The sequence below is a fragment of the Apodemus sylvaticus genome, chromosome 1, assembly GCF_947179515.1.
Source record: "Apodemus sylvaticus chromosome 1, mApoSyl1.1, whole genome shotgun sequence".
In the NCBI taxonomy this organism is placed as follows: Eukaryota; Metazoa; Chordata; class Mammalia; order Rodentia; family Muridae; genus Apodemus; species Apodemus sylvaticus.
In genome coordinates, this window is record NC_067472.1 from 186,944,073 (window position 1) to 186,957,484 (window position 13,412).

The 13,412-nt window shown below is 43.3% G+C and overlaps 1 pseudogene; it reads right to left on the bottom strand.

Annotated features, from left to right (window-relative positions):
* Positions 1-4,588: 4,588 nt before the first annotated feature.
* LOC127663960 (cytochrome P450 2A8-like) lies at positions 4,589-9,917 on the bottom strand (annotated as a pseudogene).
* Between the last annotated feature and the right edge of the window lie 3,495 nt (positions 9,918-13,412).

The window sequence follows — 13,412 nt, forward strand, 5'->3', positions numbered from 1 at the left end:
GTTGTGTCATTGGTTCCCCTTCATAAACTAGAACGGAGTAAAAATAGGAAATAAGAATGAGGGGTTGGGCTCTGAAGCTAATAGAAAAGAAACTGAGGAAGACCCTTGAGGACATCGGTACAGGGAGAAAGTTTCTGAACAGAACACCAATAGCGTATGCTCTAAGAGCAAGAATTGACAAATGGGGCCTCATAAAATTACAAAGTTTCTGTAAGGCAAAGTACACCATCAAGAGGACAAATCGGCAACCAACAAATTGGGAAAAGATCTTCACCAATCCTACATCAGATAGAGGGCTAATATCCAATATATATAAAGAACTCAAGAAGTTAGACTCCAGAAAACCGAACAACCCTATTAAAAAATGGGGTACAGAGTTAAACAAAGAATTCTCACCTGAAGAACTTTAGATGGCGGAGAAGCATCTTAAAAAATGCTCAACTTCATTAGTCATTAGGGAAATGCAAGTCAAAACAACCCTGAGATTTCATCTTACACCAGTCAGAATGGCTAAGATTAAAAATTCAGGAGACAGCAGGTGTTGGAGAGGGTGTGGAGAAAGAGGAACACTCCTCCACTGCTGGTGGGGCTGCAAATTGGTACAACCACTCTGGAAATCAGTCTGGCGGTTCCTCCGAAAACTGGGCACCTCACTTCCAGAAGATCCTGCTATACCACTCCTGGGCATATACCCAGAGGATTCCCAACCATGTAATAAGGATACATGCTCTACTATGTTCATAGCAGCCGTATTTATAATTTTCAGTTGCTGGAAAGAACCCAGGTATCCCTCAACAGAAGAGTGGATACAAAAAATGTGGTATATCTACACAATGGAGTACTATTCAGCCATTAGAAACAATGAATTTATGAAATTCTTAGGCAAATGGATGGAGCTAGAGAACATCATACTAAGTGAGGTAACCCAGACTCAAAAGGTGAATCATGGTATGCACTCACTAATAAGTGGTTATTAACCTAGAAAACTGGAATACCCAAAACATAATCCACACATCAAATGAGGTACAAGGAGAATGGAGGACTGGCCCCTGGTTCTGGAGAGACTCAGTAAAACAGTATTGGGCAAAACCAGAATAGGGAAGTGGGAAGGGGTGGGTGGGAGGACAGGGAAAGAGAAGGGGGCTTACGGGACTTTCGGGGAGTGGGGGGCTAGAAAAGGGGAAATCATTTGAAATGTAAATAAATTATATCGAATAAAAAAAAAAAAGAATGAGGGGCTGGGGTGATTGGAAGAACTCAATTGGTAAATCACTTTCCCTGAAAACCTGAGTGCAGATATGTGGATAAGGGGATCCCCAAAGCTACTTACTTACCCAAAGTCTGAGAATCAATGTGTTCCAAGAGAGTAATTTAAACATTCCAGGGATTTGGCTGAATGAACATGTCTCTCTAAAACTGAGGGACCACATGCTGGAACCCATAGGGAGGCCTGATGGCCTGAGGTCAGTCCCTAGAACACACAGTGGGGCAGAAGACAAGTGTCCAGTGGCGAGTCCTTGGACCATCACACACTTAGCTCCACATGTGTGGGACAAGGGAAAGTGAGAGGAAGACAATGCCCATCTCTTTCCTTCACATGTGTATCAATGCATGCACAACATGTACCTAGGGTGAGTATGGGGGTACAGGGTCAGAGTTCAAAATGTCTTTGTATGATCCATTCGCAAACACAGGTCATATTGACCTAAGATTTCTCAGTGATTTTTTGCATTAAAGTGGATGATTTATCTTATGATAAATTTTCCATTGTTGAATAATAGTATTTATTAATGACTTATATATTAAGACAAATCTAGACGGGTGGCTTGTTAGTTAACAGCTCTAGTTGTGTTTTCTCAGATACTGAGTTTTTGTTGCTAGCACACACATTTCAGCAGTGTGTGTAGCTCCAGTTCCAGGGGATCAAGCACTTGATTCCATCACACATGTTGCTTCAAAAATGCACATAGGCACAACACCTGTGTGTGTTTATTTCTCTCTCTCTCTGTGTGTATGTGTGTGTGTGTGTGTGTGTGTGTGTGTGAAAGAGAGAGGGGGGTATGTGTTTTGCTGTGTGTGTTTGTCTACAAAATTTAAGTGTAAACATAAAAATAAAATGATGCAGTTTGGTTAAGGCCTAGGAGCTGCTGTTCCAGGGTGTGCAGGTCTCCTATGCCTCAGAGCACTAAACAAGTGACCATGCAGGGACCCAATGGAAATGAACCTAAGCACACCATCTCTCCTCCATTAGGATGGAGCCCTGGAAGCTGATTTTCTCCCTGCTTGGCTCTGAGTATGCCTGACAGGTCCTACTCTACTGTCCACCCCTCCCCCTCACCAACTCCAATGCCCATTACCTGTTCCTCCTATCAGATTCATCCACATGATGTCGACTGGAGTGTATTAATCGTTCAGTTTTGTCCAGGTCACCCACACTGGCTGCTCGCTGCAAAGGACCCGTAGGGTCATATCCGATATAGAAGAGGGTAAATTTGTGCCTTCTCTGATGATTTATGCATGTACAGCCCAAACATGAATGCCACAGACGGGTGTACCAGCGTCTCCTTTGGGGGACGTTTCTTGTCTGGACATCATATCTAAGATCTTCCTCCATTATTGAGGCCTAGGGCCTCAGGGCCCCCTGAGGGCCACCCAAGATCTACTTTCCCTCTCTTCCCTTCCCTTTAGCTGATCACTGCTTCCCAAATTCTATAATAAAACAAAACAGATTTAAAACTCTTGCAAACAAAACACTAAACAGTCCAGCACGTTCAGTATCAACTGAACTATACTTCAGTATACAGCAGTACTGCTATGCTAGAACCACCACTGTTACATGCTGTGAGGTCACAATGGTGCTATGTTAATGTTCTATGCACACATGCCCCATTCTTCAGTGGTTGGAGGCCAGGTATCTAATACACTTATGTACTAAGCTCAATCTTTGAAAGTACACAATCTAGTAGTGTTTTCTTAGTATGTCATTAAAATTGTGCACCCATCACCCTATTTGTTTTAAAAACATTTTTATCTTTGAGAAGAAATCCTGTGGCCATTAGAAGTTACTCTTTACTCCTCCAGAGCCTACCACCTATCAGATTGTTAGGTACCAGCTCAACACATCCCTCTTTGATGACAGAAGTATTACCTCCTAAAATAGGAACTTTAATTCTGGTTGTATAGAGCATCAATACAATAGCCTTCTCAATAACCCATGATATGTGGGGGTTTCTGTGGGTCCCACTCCAACTTCTGCTTTTCAGTTCTCATTCTATTGGGTATTGTTGTGTTAGTGGCTACTGCTGCTCTTGTTTCATTTTTAGTTTAGGGGATTTGGGTATTTTTGTTTGATTTATTGATTGATTTGAGAGAGGGAAAGAGGGAGGAAGAAAGAGAAAGAAAGAGAGAGAGATTCACAGACACACAAAGATACACTCACAGGCACACAGGCTTGGGCACGGGCACAGGCATGGGCATGGGCATAGGCATGGACATGGACACGGACACGGACACGGACACAGACACAGACACACACACAGACACAGACACAGAGGGAGAATATGTGTGTAGACCTGTCTGTTCTGAACCTAGCTCTGTAGACCGAGATTGCTCTGTAGATCAGGGAACCTGATATAGCTGTATCGTGAGAGGCTCTGTCAGAGCCTGACATAAACAGAGGCAAATGCTTCAGCCAACCATTGGATTGAGCATGGCGTCCCCAAAGGAGGAGTGAGAAAAAGGACCTTAAAGTTTTGCAACCCCCTAGGAAGAATAATAATATCAACCAACCAGACCAACCACAGAGCTCCTGGGACTAAACCACCAACCAAAGAGTATACATGCAGGGACCCACAACTCCAGCTGCATATGTAGAAGAGGATGGCAAAGGATGGGCATGAATAGTATGAGAGGCCATTGGTCCTGTGCAGGCTCGATACCCCAGTGTAGGGGAATGCAAGGTAGGAGAGGTGGGAGTGGATGGATAGAAAAACACCTTCAAAGAAGTAGGCGGAGGGGGATGGAATAGGTGGTTCCTGGCCTGCTTCAGATTATTATATAATCTGCAATCTGCAATAGGTGAGCCCTTATGAAGCAAGGCTGGAAGGGACTCATTTTAGGAAAGATTCCTGCTATTAATATGCTTATCCTCTTGTTATTCTTAAACATATATAATAATCAATAAATAATAGCACACTCCTTTGGAGCAGTTTGCTGCAGATCCATGAAGACGCACTGTCTTATAGTGACGCTATATAGACAAACAGATGACTTAACTTTTAATGATGATCTATAAGAATTCCTAAAATTATATCTGTAATTATGAAGCTCTTTTGTAATAGGAATGCAATTGGGCCCTTTTTCTGATAGTCAAAACTGCAATGAGAACTCTGTCAGTCTCCCAAGTGTCACAAGTTAATTGCTCTTAGATGGGAACCAGACCTTCTCCTACTCAGAGCACATGCCAAGATGTTGTTAAACAATTAACCAGAGGTCATGAAAAGGGAACTAAAGATTTATCATAGATGCTAGGACAGCAGATAAAATGTTGACTGGGTTTATCTATGCAAACATTCACTTACTTAGGGTTTTAAACCTTCAGTGAACCTGTGGAACAGAGACAGGTAATAAATCTTAGCTAGATAATTACTCCTAATGGATATGCATGTAAACATTCTCTGTTGCCTACTTCTATCTCAATTTATGATTTGATCTTTTCTGTGAACTTGTGATGAACATCATACCATGGTATCATGTATTCTGAAAGATGTACTGAAGACAAAGAAGAAAGGACTTTCTCTTTTTGCCTTTCCCCACTTTGAACGGGAACTTTTTATCCTTTCCCACTTAGAAGAATTTTTCCTTTTCCCTTCACATAGGATCTTCCTGCTCTTCCCCATAGATAGCTTTTATAGGAAACTTTTTTATTTTTATTTATTCGATATATTCTTTATTTACATTTCAAATGATTTCCTCTTTTCTGGCTCCCCACTCCCTGAAAGTCCCATAAGCCCTCTTCCCTCCACCTATTCCCAAATCCACCACTTCCAAATTCCCTGTTCTGGGTATTCCCCTATACTGCTGCACTGAGCCTTTCCAGAACCAGGGGCCACTCCACAGTTCCTCTTGGACATCATTTAATATGTGGATTATGTCTTGGGTATTCCACGTTTCTAGGCTTATATCCACTTTGCAGTGAGTGCATATCATGATTGCTCTTTTGAGACTGGGTTGCCTCACTTAGTATGATGTTCTCCAGCTCCATCCATTTGTCTAAGAATTTCATGAATTCATTGTTTCTGATGCTCCACTATGTTTATAGGAAACTTATTACATCTTAATAATAAATGATATTATAACTCTTTTAAGTGTCCCTTTTTCTTCCTGCTACTTCCAAGTAGCAGGTTGAAAGTTAGAACCCAAACAAAGGTGATTTTCTTAATCTCCTGTTGTTTTAGGATGAGGTGCTAAGTGCCTGAGACTGCAGTCTCTGACCTCAGAGGAACACAGAAGGCAGTTCAATTATAATAGCATAGCAAATTAAATGTAGATAAGTAAACTTTTTATTATACAGCAACTCTAAATATCTCATAAGACCGAGTCTTACCCACCCTCCAACACTCTTCCCCCTCCTCTGCCTCAAGAAGAACTTAAAAGATAGACAATCACTTCCTGCTTGGTCTGGCGCCCTGCACAGCACTGTAATCTGAATAAACTTTCTGATTCTCCATTGCCCTTGTATGTGAGATAAGGGGACACATGATTGGCTGGCACAATGGGAACTCTACATCCTCCTCTAACAAATAGGCTCTCAAATGTGGCTGCTCTGTTTCTACATCCAAAGAGTGAGAAGACCTGTGTGTGTGACCTGGGAACAATTCAGATTCAGCCTGAGCCATGATTTTTCCCATCTCTGAAAGGAGTTTGACCATGCCTTTCCTTTGACCCCAGTCCACTTGGTTGTCTGGAAGGTAGACTCCAACAGTAAGATCAAAGGGGGAGAAAGATATAAGACTACTCTTCAGAAGGGGAGCCAGGAAGTGTTAGCCCTGTGTGTGTGAGGAGGGGCCTCTTACCAACAGAAAAGAGCATAAATGGACTGCTCTTCTTAAACTGCCCCCTGTTGTGCTGAAACTGCTGAGGGTTAATGTCATTGGGATTGGAGAAGTAGTTGGGATCTTTCAGCAAAGAGCCCAGTATAGGCAATACATCAGTGCCCTGGAAGACAGGAGCCATGGGACTAATTAGGCAAGGTGATAGATGAGCATCCTCAGGGCTCACAAGATTGGAAGGAAGAGGAGAAAAGGAGAGGGGCTGAGCTAAGGGGGAAGTGTTGGCCAATGTGACAGGTTCTCTTGGAGCAGTGGTGGTTCGAGTTCTCTGAGGAAGGTCTCTTGAGAGACTCACAATCTCTTGGAACAGAATGTTAGGGAATGAGCAAGCCCATGCCTGTCAATTCAGGAGGTTGTGGGCCCAGGAAGAAGTTCACACTCCCTGGTACAGCAATTTGGGGTTTGTGTGCCTCAGCAGGCTGTATGGAGGACATGAGCCTCTTCAACATAAGTAACAAATTCTAAAGAAACAGAGTCATGTTCCTTACCATGAGACTTTGCTAAACATGGGGTTGATGCCTGAAAAAGTGGGAGACCCAGGATTGAGGACAGCTTAAACACCATGGTGAAGGAGCAAAATTTTCATTGAGAAGGAAGTGTGTAAACCTCTGACTGGGGACGGCCTGCTGAGTCAAGAGGACTGGAATGAAGACTCTTAGGCTCGGCAGGGAAGTACCTTGGGGATGAGGATGCCCCAAAACTTGATGTCCTTGGTAGTTCTACAAGCCACACCAAGAGGAATTATGTCTCCATATCTCTGGGATCTCATGGATCACAGCCTTGGTGTAAGGTGTCTGCATTCTATCCTCATACTGAGGCTGTTGGTTCCTGCCAATCACCTGGTCAATCTCCTCATGCACCATAGCTGAGAAGAGATGTGTTTATACATTTAGAAAGGGAAGATGCATTAAATATGCAAAAATATGGAGATGTGGAATTATGGGTGAAATGTTATAGACCATTTGCAGTAGATGCTAGCTATATATGGTGCTGGAATAGGATCCCATTAACCTTCTTGGGTTAGAATCAGAGGCATGAGCAGGAGACATTTACAGATTGGTAAAAGAAAAAAAAAGCAAAGTACATTCTATGATTGAGAGGAGCAGTTTCCAAATACGTTCAGGCCTTTTCATTTTTTTAAATACAAGTGAGGCTCAGCATGAGATGGGAAGTTTTCAGCGATAAATTAGTAATCCAGGATTCCCTCCAACACTGAGCCCCAGACACACTAGACAAGGCACACTACCATATGGAACATCACCACAGCAATACCATTGAATATATCTCAGAACTAGAGACATTGGACCATTCTAGCCTAAGCAGGCCTTAGGTGCATGCTGAATAAGGCAAATTGTAATTTTGAGCAATCAACCATTTGCCATCTTATGTCTGCCTGAAATTAGACATGCTCATGATTATATAAGTACTTGCATTGTGGGAAATGGCATGCTCAGTTAGCAAAGGCTTACATAACTCAAGCCTGTCAATCAAAACCCAAAACCACACACACCCTGCCTTTAGCAATCAACCCTTTGTCTTTCTGAACTCATAAAAGGAAACCCTGGACAATCGCCTGTGCTCCTCAGCAAATCCTGCTCAACCCTCCACTCCTTTACACTGTAGCTATTCCTTACTTTCTCCTTGATTAGGAAAAATACCCCACAGCTTTTCCATTTGTTGCATTTCTTCAGAATTCTGAAAGTAGCTTAAAAATATGCTAAGAACCTGGAGAAACAAGTCAGATGGTGACCAGCATTCACAATGGGTGCCTATCAGATCAGCTTCCTTCAGAGACTATCTTAAATCCCTGATATCTGGGAGAACTGGGGTAGGGATAGCCAATGTCCAGCAAGGTGTAGTGGTCTGTGGCCTCTACCGTCCCTGTCTCCCTCAACTTTACCTGCAACGGCAGGTGCTTCATGAGGAGCAAGAAGTTGAAGCTCATGGCTGTGCTGTCCATCTCTGTGCCCACGAAGAAAAGGTTCAGTGTGGTCATCAAAAGATTCCTCTTGGGAAAATGAATTTGGGGGTTCTTCTCCTACAGGGAGACGGACATTTATCTTAATTCTACTTAGCACTCTTTTAGACACTACTGGGAATTTTCCCAGGATTCACTTTTCTTGGGTTCAGATTGAAGGTGGGAAGGGAGAGTCTGACCAATCAAGGCCCTCCCCAAGAGCTGGCTTCCCTCATACCCCGCAAGAAACAAACATAAAATCCTTCTTCCTTGGTCTTTCCCTTGGTGAATCTCTGTACTTTTGCTATCAACGTGGTTGGAATTTATTTAAAATAGTAATGATATTTTTAAAAAGAGGAGAGATGGTGGAGAGGGTAAGAAAGGGGAGAGAAGTAGAGAAGATAGAAATGAAGAGATGACAAAGGGAGGAGTTTCTGCAAGATGGAGAATCAGAATTGGCAATGAGAACAGCCTACTTTTTCACAATTTGAAGATGCCCTTGGAGGAAATTCTTCCCCTGCAGGTGTGCATTTGTGAAGGTGCCTGCATGTGTTTTTTCACACATGTATGTGCCTAATTGAGCATGAGTGCCAGAGTGCATCTCTCTCACTGTGTGTATGTGTGTGTGTGTGTGTGTGCGTGTGTGTGTGTGTGTGTGTGTGTGTGTGTGTCTGTGTGTGTGTGTGCATGCACATCTGTGTGCTGATTATTTCTGGGTACAAGTGCGCCTGTGGGTGTCCACACCCATAAGTATATATGAGGCAGCCAGAAGAGAACATTGCATATCTTTTATCAGTCACTGCCCTGTTCATTTGAGGCAGGGTCTGCTGTCGAACCTAGCTGTAAAAGAACTTCTGGGGAAATTAGTATCCCAGACCTCAAGCAATACTACAGAGCAATAGTGTTAAAAAACTGCATGGCAATGGCACAGTGACAGGCAAGTGGACCAATAGAATAGAATTGAAGACCCAGAAATGAATCCACACACCTAGGGTCACTTGATCTTCGACAAAGGAGCCAAAAACATCCAGTGGAAAAAAGATAGCCTTTTCAACAAATGGTGCTGCTTCAACTGGAGGTCAGCATGCAGAAGAATGCCAATTGATCCATTCTTATCTCATTGTACTAAGCTCAACTCCAAGTGGATCAAGGACCTCCACATAAAACCAGACACACTGAAACTAATAGGAAGGGATACCAAGCAGGATACCTGGGGGACAGTTAGAGAACCACAGAAATCCAGGGAGAACAGAATTCTAAAACAATCTCAAAAAGGCCAAAGAGCAAATTAACAGTAAACAGGAAAGTGGATCCAGGGCAGAAAGGGCTTCGAAAGGGCACTCAGGGAAGGCCATGGAACCTGCCACTACACATCTGTCAGGCCTAGTTCCCCATGTGCTGTGATTCTCGCCATAGCCTTTGAAGAACCAGGTGAAGAAAGCTTGCTCTCCACGACCACTGACTTCCTCAGCCTAGTTCTCCAGAGCCTCCCTCATGGCATCATTTCCCCATGGCACCACAGCAGGACAAGGCCCCAGAGGAGTGTTGAACACAGGAACATACTGCTCCCTGATCCGGTGAAGGGACAAGTTAGAGAGGCCATTCCTGCAATATCCCATGTCCTGATGTCAGGTACATAGATGCATTGCGGTGATGTATCAAACCTCTAAACTATGTCTGCATCCTGGCCTAGTCAGTCTTCTGCCTCAGAATATGAGCCACACTGGGCATGCTCCACAGCTCAAATGCACCATCTCTCTGCCCAGTACTACCTTTAAGAGGGAATCATAAAACTTCTTTGTGTCCAGAAAGTTGCCAAGGAAGGGTAATGGGGTAGGTCTTTGAGGCATCTTCCTCAAGATTTTCCTCTGCCTCCACTCAGATGTTATGATTATGACACTGAAGCAGGTCAGCATAGCCACCAGGAGCATCCCAGAGGCCAACATGGAGGCAGTGGGATGGACATGCAGGTGGTTATCTCTGGGATGTTGTATCTTTATACTCTAGGCTGGAAGGATGGCTCTAGCTCCTGTTTAATAATTATCTCATTTTTTCCTCCCAGCTATTGCCCATGGTGACATTGCCTTGGTTATGAAACTGGCAGCAAGAGAAGAGGAAGGGGGTTCACATGTAGTGGATGTTAGGACAGAAGAAAAGTGTACCAAGTTTGCATAATGAGATGAGAGTATGGATTAGGACATTTCTATAATTGAAGACATGGTAACATCTGCATGTGAAGGAAGCATGCAGATACAAGGTACAGGGTCTCAGACAGAGAAAGAACATCACGGGGACATGGATTTATGGTTTTAAAAATAATCCAGGGGCTTGGGACTTTTATTTGATTGCACAGGACATGTTGCTGTGGATTCAGGACCCTCTAGTGAGAATGCATAGAAAGTTAGTACCTTAGAGGGGAGATTCTGGAGTTGTGATCTGAAGATGTGGGGTTAATGGAGGATCCAGACCTGTGGGTTTGGATTTCCTGGCAGGTGAAGTGTATTGAATGTCCAATAGGATCCTGCAGCCAGCACTGGATTCCAGCTGTTGCATTTTCTTTGACCCTATGCTGTCTCCAAATACCAAGAATTCTTAAGGAAGCCTCAAAGTGAGACCAGGACTGATACCATATAACCATATAAGCAAGACATTCCATTCCCACATGTGGCATGGAAAAGGGGAAAACAGCCAGGTCCTCATGTCCCTGGGACATTGCTTAGGATGAGGAGAAAAGCAGGGGAAATCTCAGTTGTCAGAAGGCCTGAGCTGGTTTTATAAAGCACTAATACCAACCACCAACACAGAGGAAAACCCCAACTGGCCCAAAACTTCCTAATTAGTTGTAAGTTAACTTAGATCTTAAAATTGCTTACACAATGGTCACATTGTCAAATTTCCTTTGAAGGATTTAGGTTTATATTTGGAGCCCTGGCAGCTCTCATCCTTAGTCAGAGAAATCTCCTTAGGCAATAGACAGAAATCAGTGCAGAAATGCACAATTGGTCCCAGTGCTAGGAACAGGAGATGGAGGGTCAGCCCTAAATAATTGGAAAGTCTTAACCAATGACCTCCCACCACCACAATGGCTCAGCAAATCTTGCACAAGAGGCAGGAAGAACGTAGGAGCTTGAGGATGAGAAGGAGGACTGTGGAGTGCTGTCTTCTAGATGTGACATAGTGGCTGCATTCATAAACTCACAAAAGCTGGGTCACTTACAGAAGACCTGGACAAGGTCAACTCAGCCAACTCTGGCATAAATGGTGAAAGTGCACCCCAAACCCTATGACTTAATGAAGAGCTATTGGCAATTGAGAACTGATGGAGAGAGCTAACCATTCTTTGGGGAGGGGTGTTCCCACTGGTGCGATTCCCATGTTCTAGTGAATGGCCCCCTCCTCACCCAGTCACACATGAGCAGCTCTAATTTAATGGGTTATCAAAAAAGAAGACATGACGTTGGGAAAGGAAATTTGGTAAGATTTGGAAGAAGAAAATGAGTTGTTGTGATCATATTTCATTACACATGTATACATTCCCTCTCAAGAATAAAGAAGTGTAACTAAAAACTGAGCACACAAAATAACGAGCATCACTATGGCACAGCCTCACACAGCTTGCGCTCACTGGTCTCCCTCTCCACTCTTCTACCCATCCCCTCTATCTTCCTGCTCCTTCCTTCCCCACTCCTGGTACAGAACACACATTCTCTTATTCTTTCTCCCCCATTGCCAATGTTCTCTCACGACAGCTGTGTCTCCTCTTTCTACTTCCAAGATCTACAACCCCATATGTGTACACAAGTCTAGGGTTTCTTCTTACAAGGGGCACAACTCTGGTCTTTGTGAGTCTGGGACACTTTGCTTAAACTTAGAAGTTTCTAGGTTCTTCCATGTTCCTATCGTTGCCATGGATTCATTTTCTTCTTCTGGGGGGACACGTAGGTTGTCTCCATGAGGATCGTGTATAAAATAAATATGGATGTCTAAATATCCTTATGGTAGGACTCAGCATATTTGTAAAATCCAATGGAATGGCACAGTGGGTAAAGAAGCTTGCAGCAGGCATGATGGTGAGTTAGTCCTCAGGAGGAAAGAACTGACTTCCACAGCTTTCCTAGAGTTTACACACACACACACACACACACACACACAAACCGGGTCTTTTTAACACACACACACACATGCACAAGTTCAAAACTGTAATACAATATTTTTAATAACAAATTCTGGACTTCTAAAAGAAAATGTAGGGAGAGGACACTGAATTATCAATATATCCAAGAACTCGCTATAATATAATTATTACATATAGATATATACATATTAAATTCAGTGTAATGAATTCAGAGATAGAGAGAGAAATAATGTCCAGAAATGAAAAATAAGATTATATGAAGTTCAGAGAGCTTCTGCCTAGCATGAAGCACAGTTGGCAAAGTGAAGTGCAGATATGTATAATGGGTGGGAAAAGAATTTGTCAAACAATAAATAGATAAATGAACTGAACAGACAGTTCTCAAAAAAAAATGAAAGAAAAAACAAGTATCTAATAAGCAGAACTTACAGGGGCTGAACCTAGGCCTCCCTGCACATAGGTAGCACATGTGCACTTGGTTTTCATGTGAGTTCTGAACATCTGGAGCAGATGCTATCCCAACAGCTGTTGCCTGCACGTGGGATGTGTTCTACTAGCTGGGCTGCCTTGTCCGTCCCCAGTGGGAGAGGATGTGCACAGCCTTTCAAAGACTTGAAGTGCCAGGGTGAAGGGAGACACAGAGGGACCCTGGCCCTCAAAGGAGAAGGGGAGGGGAAATAGAGGAAGGATTGTGGGAGGGGTGACCAGGACCAGGACGGGACAGTGAGCAGAATGTAGAGTCAATACATAAAAGAAAAGAAAAGAAACTTTTTAAAAAAGAAAGAATTTGGCATCGTACACCAACAGGGAAATAAAAACCAAAACTAGTTTGAGAGTCTCAGAAGTGGCTTCTAATTTATCAAACCCCACCCAACCTCCACTGCCACCACTGTACTGTTTACGCCCTGAACAGAGGCTTGTCCTTCCTTGGACAATTTCAGTAGCTGTTGTGTTACAAGGCATCCATTCCCCTATGGGGACACGACAGACAGGACAGAGAGGGTGAAAGGGGGCACATGACTTAGAGACCCTCAGGCTAAAGGCCTTGAACCTTTGTCTGTCCTGTTCACTCCACTTTTTCTGCTTCTGGGCTCTCATTTCCCCACCATTAAAAAGGGAAAGTCATAGCTAAGGCTGTGTTGCATCTCCTTTTGGAGTGATTCCTGGTGTCAAACAATTAGAAAACAGAAGAATGAAATCTGGTATGAGG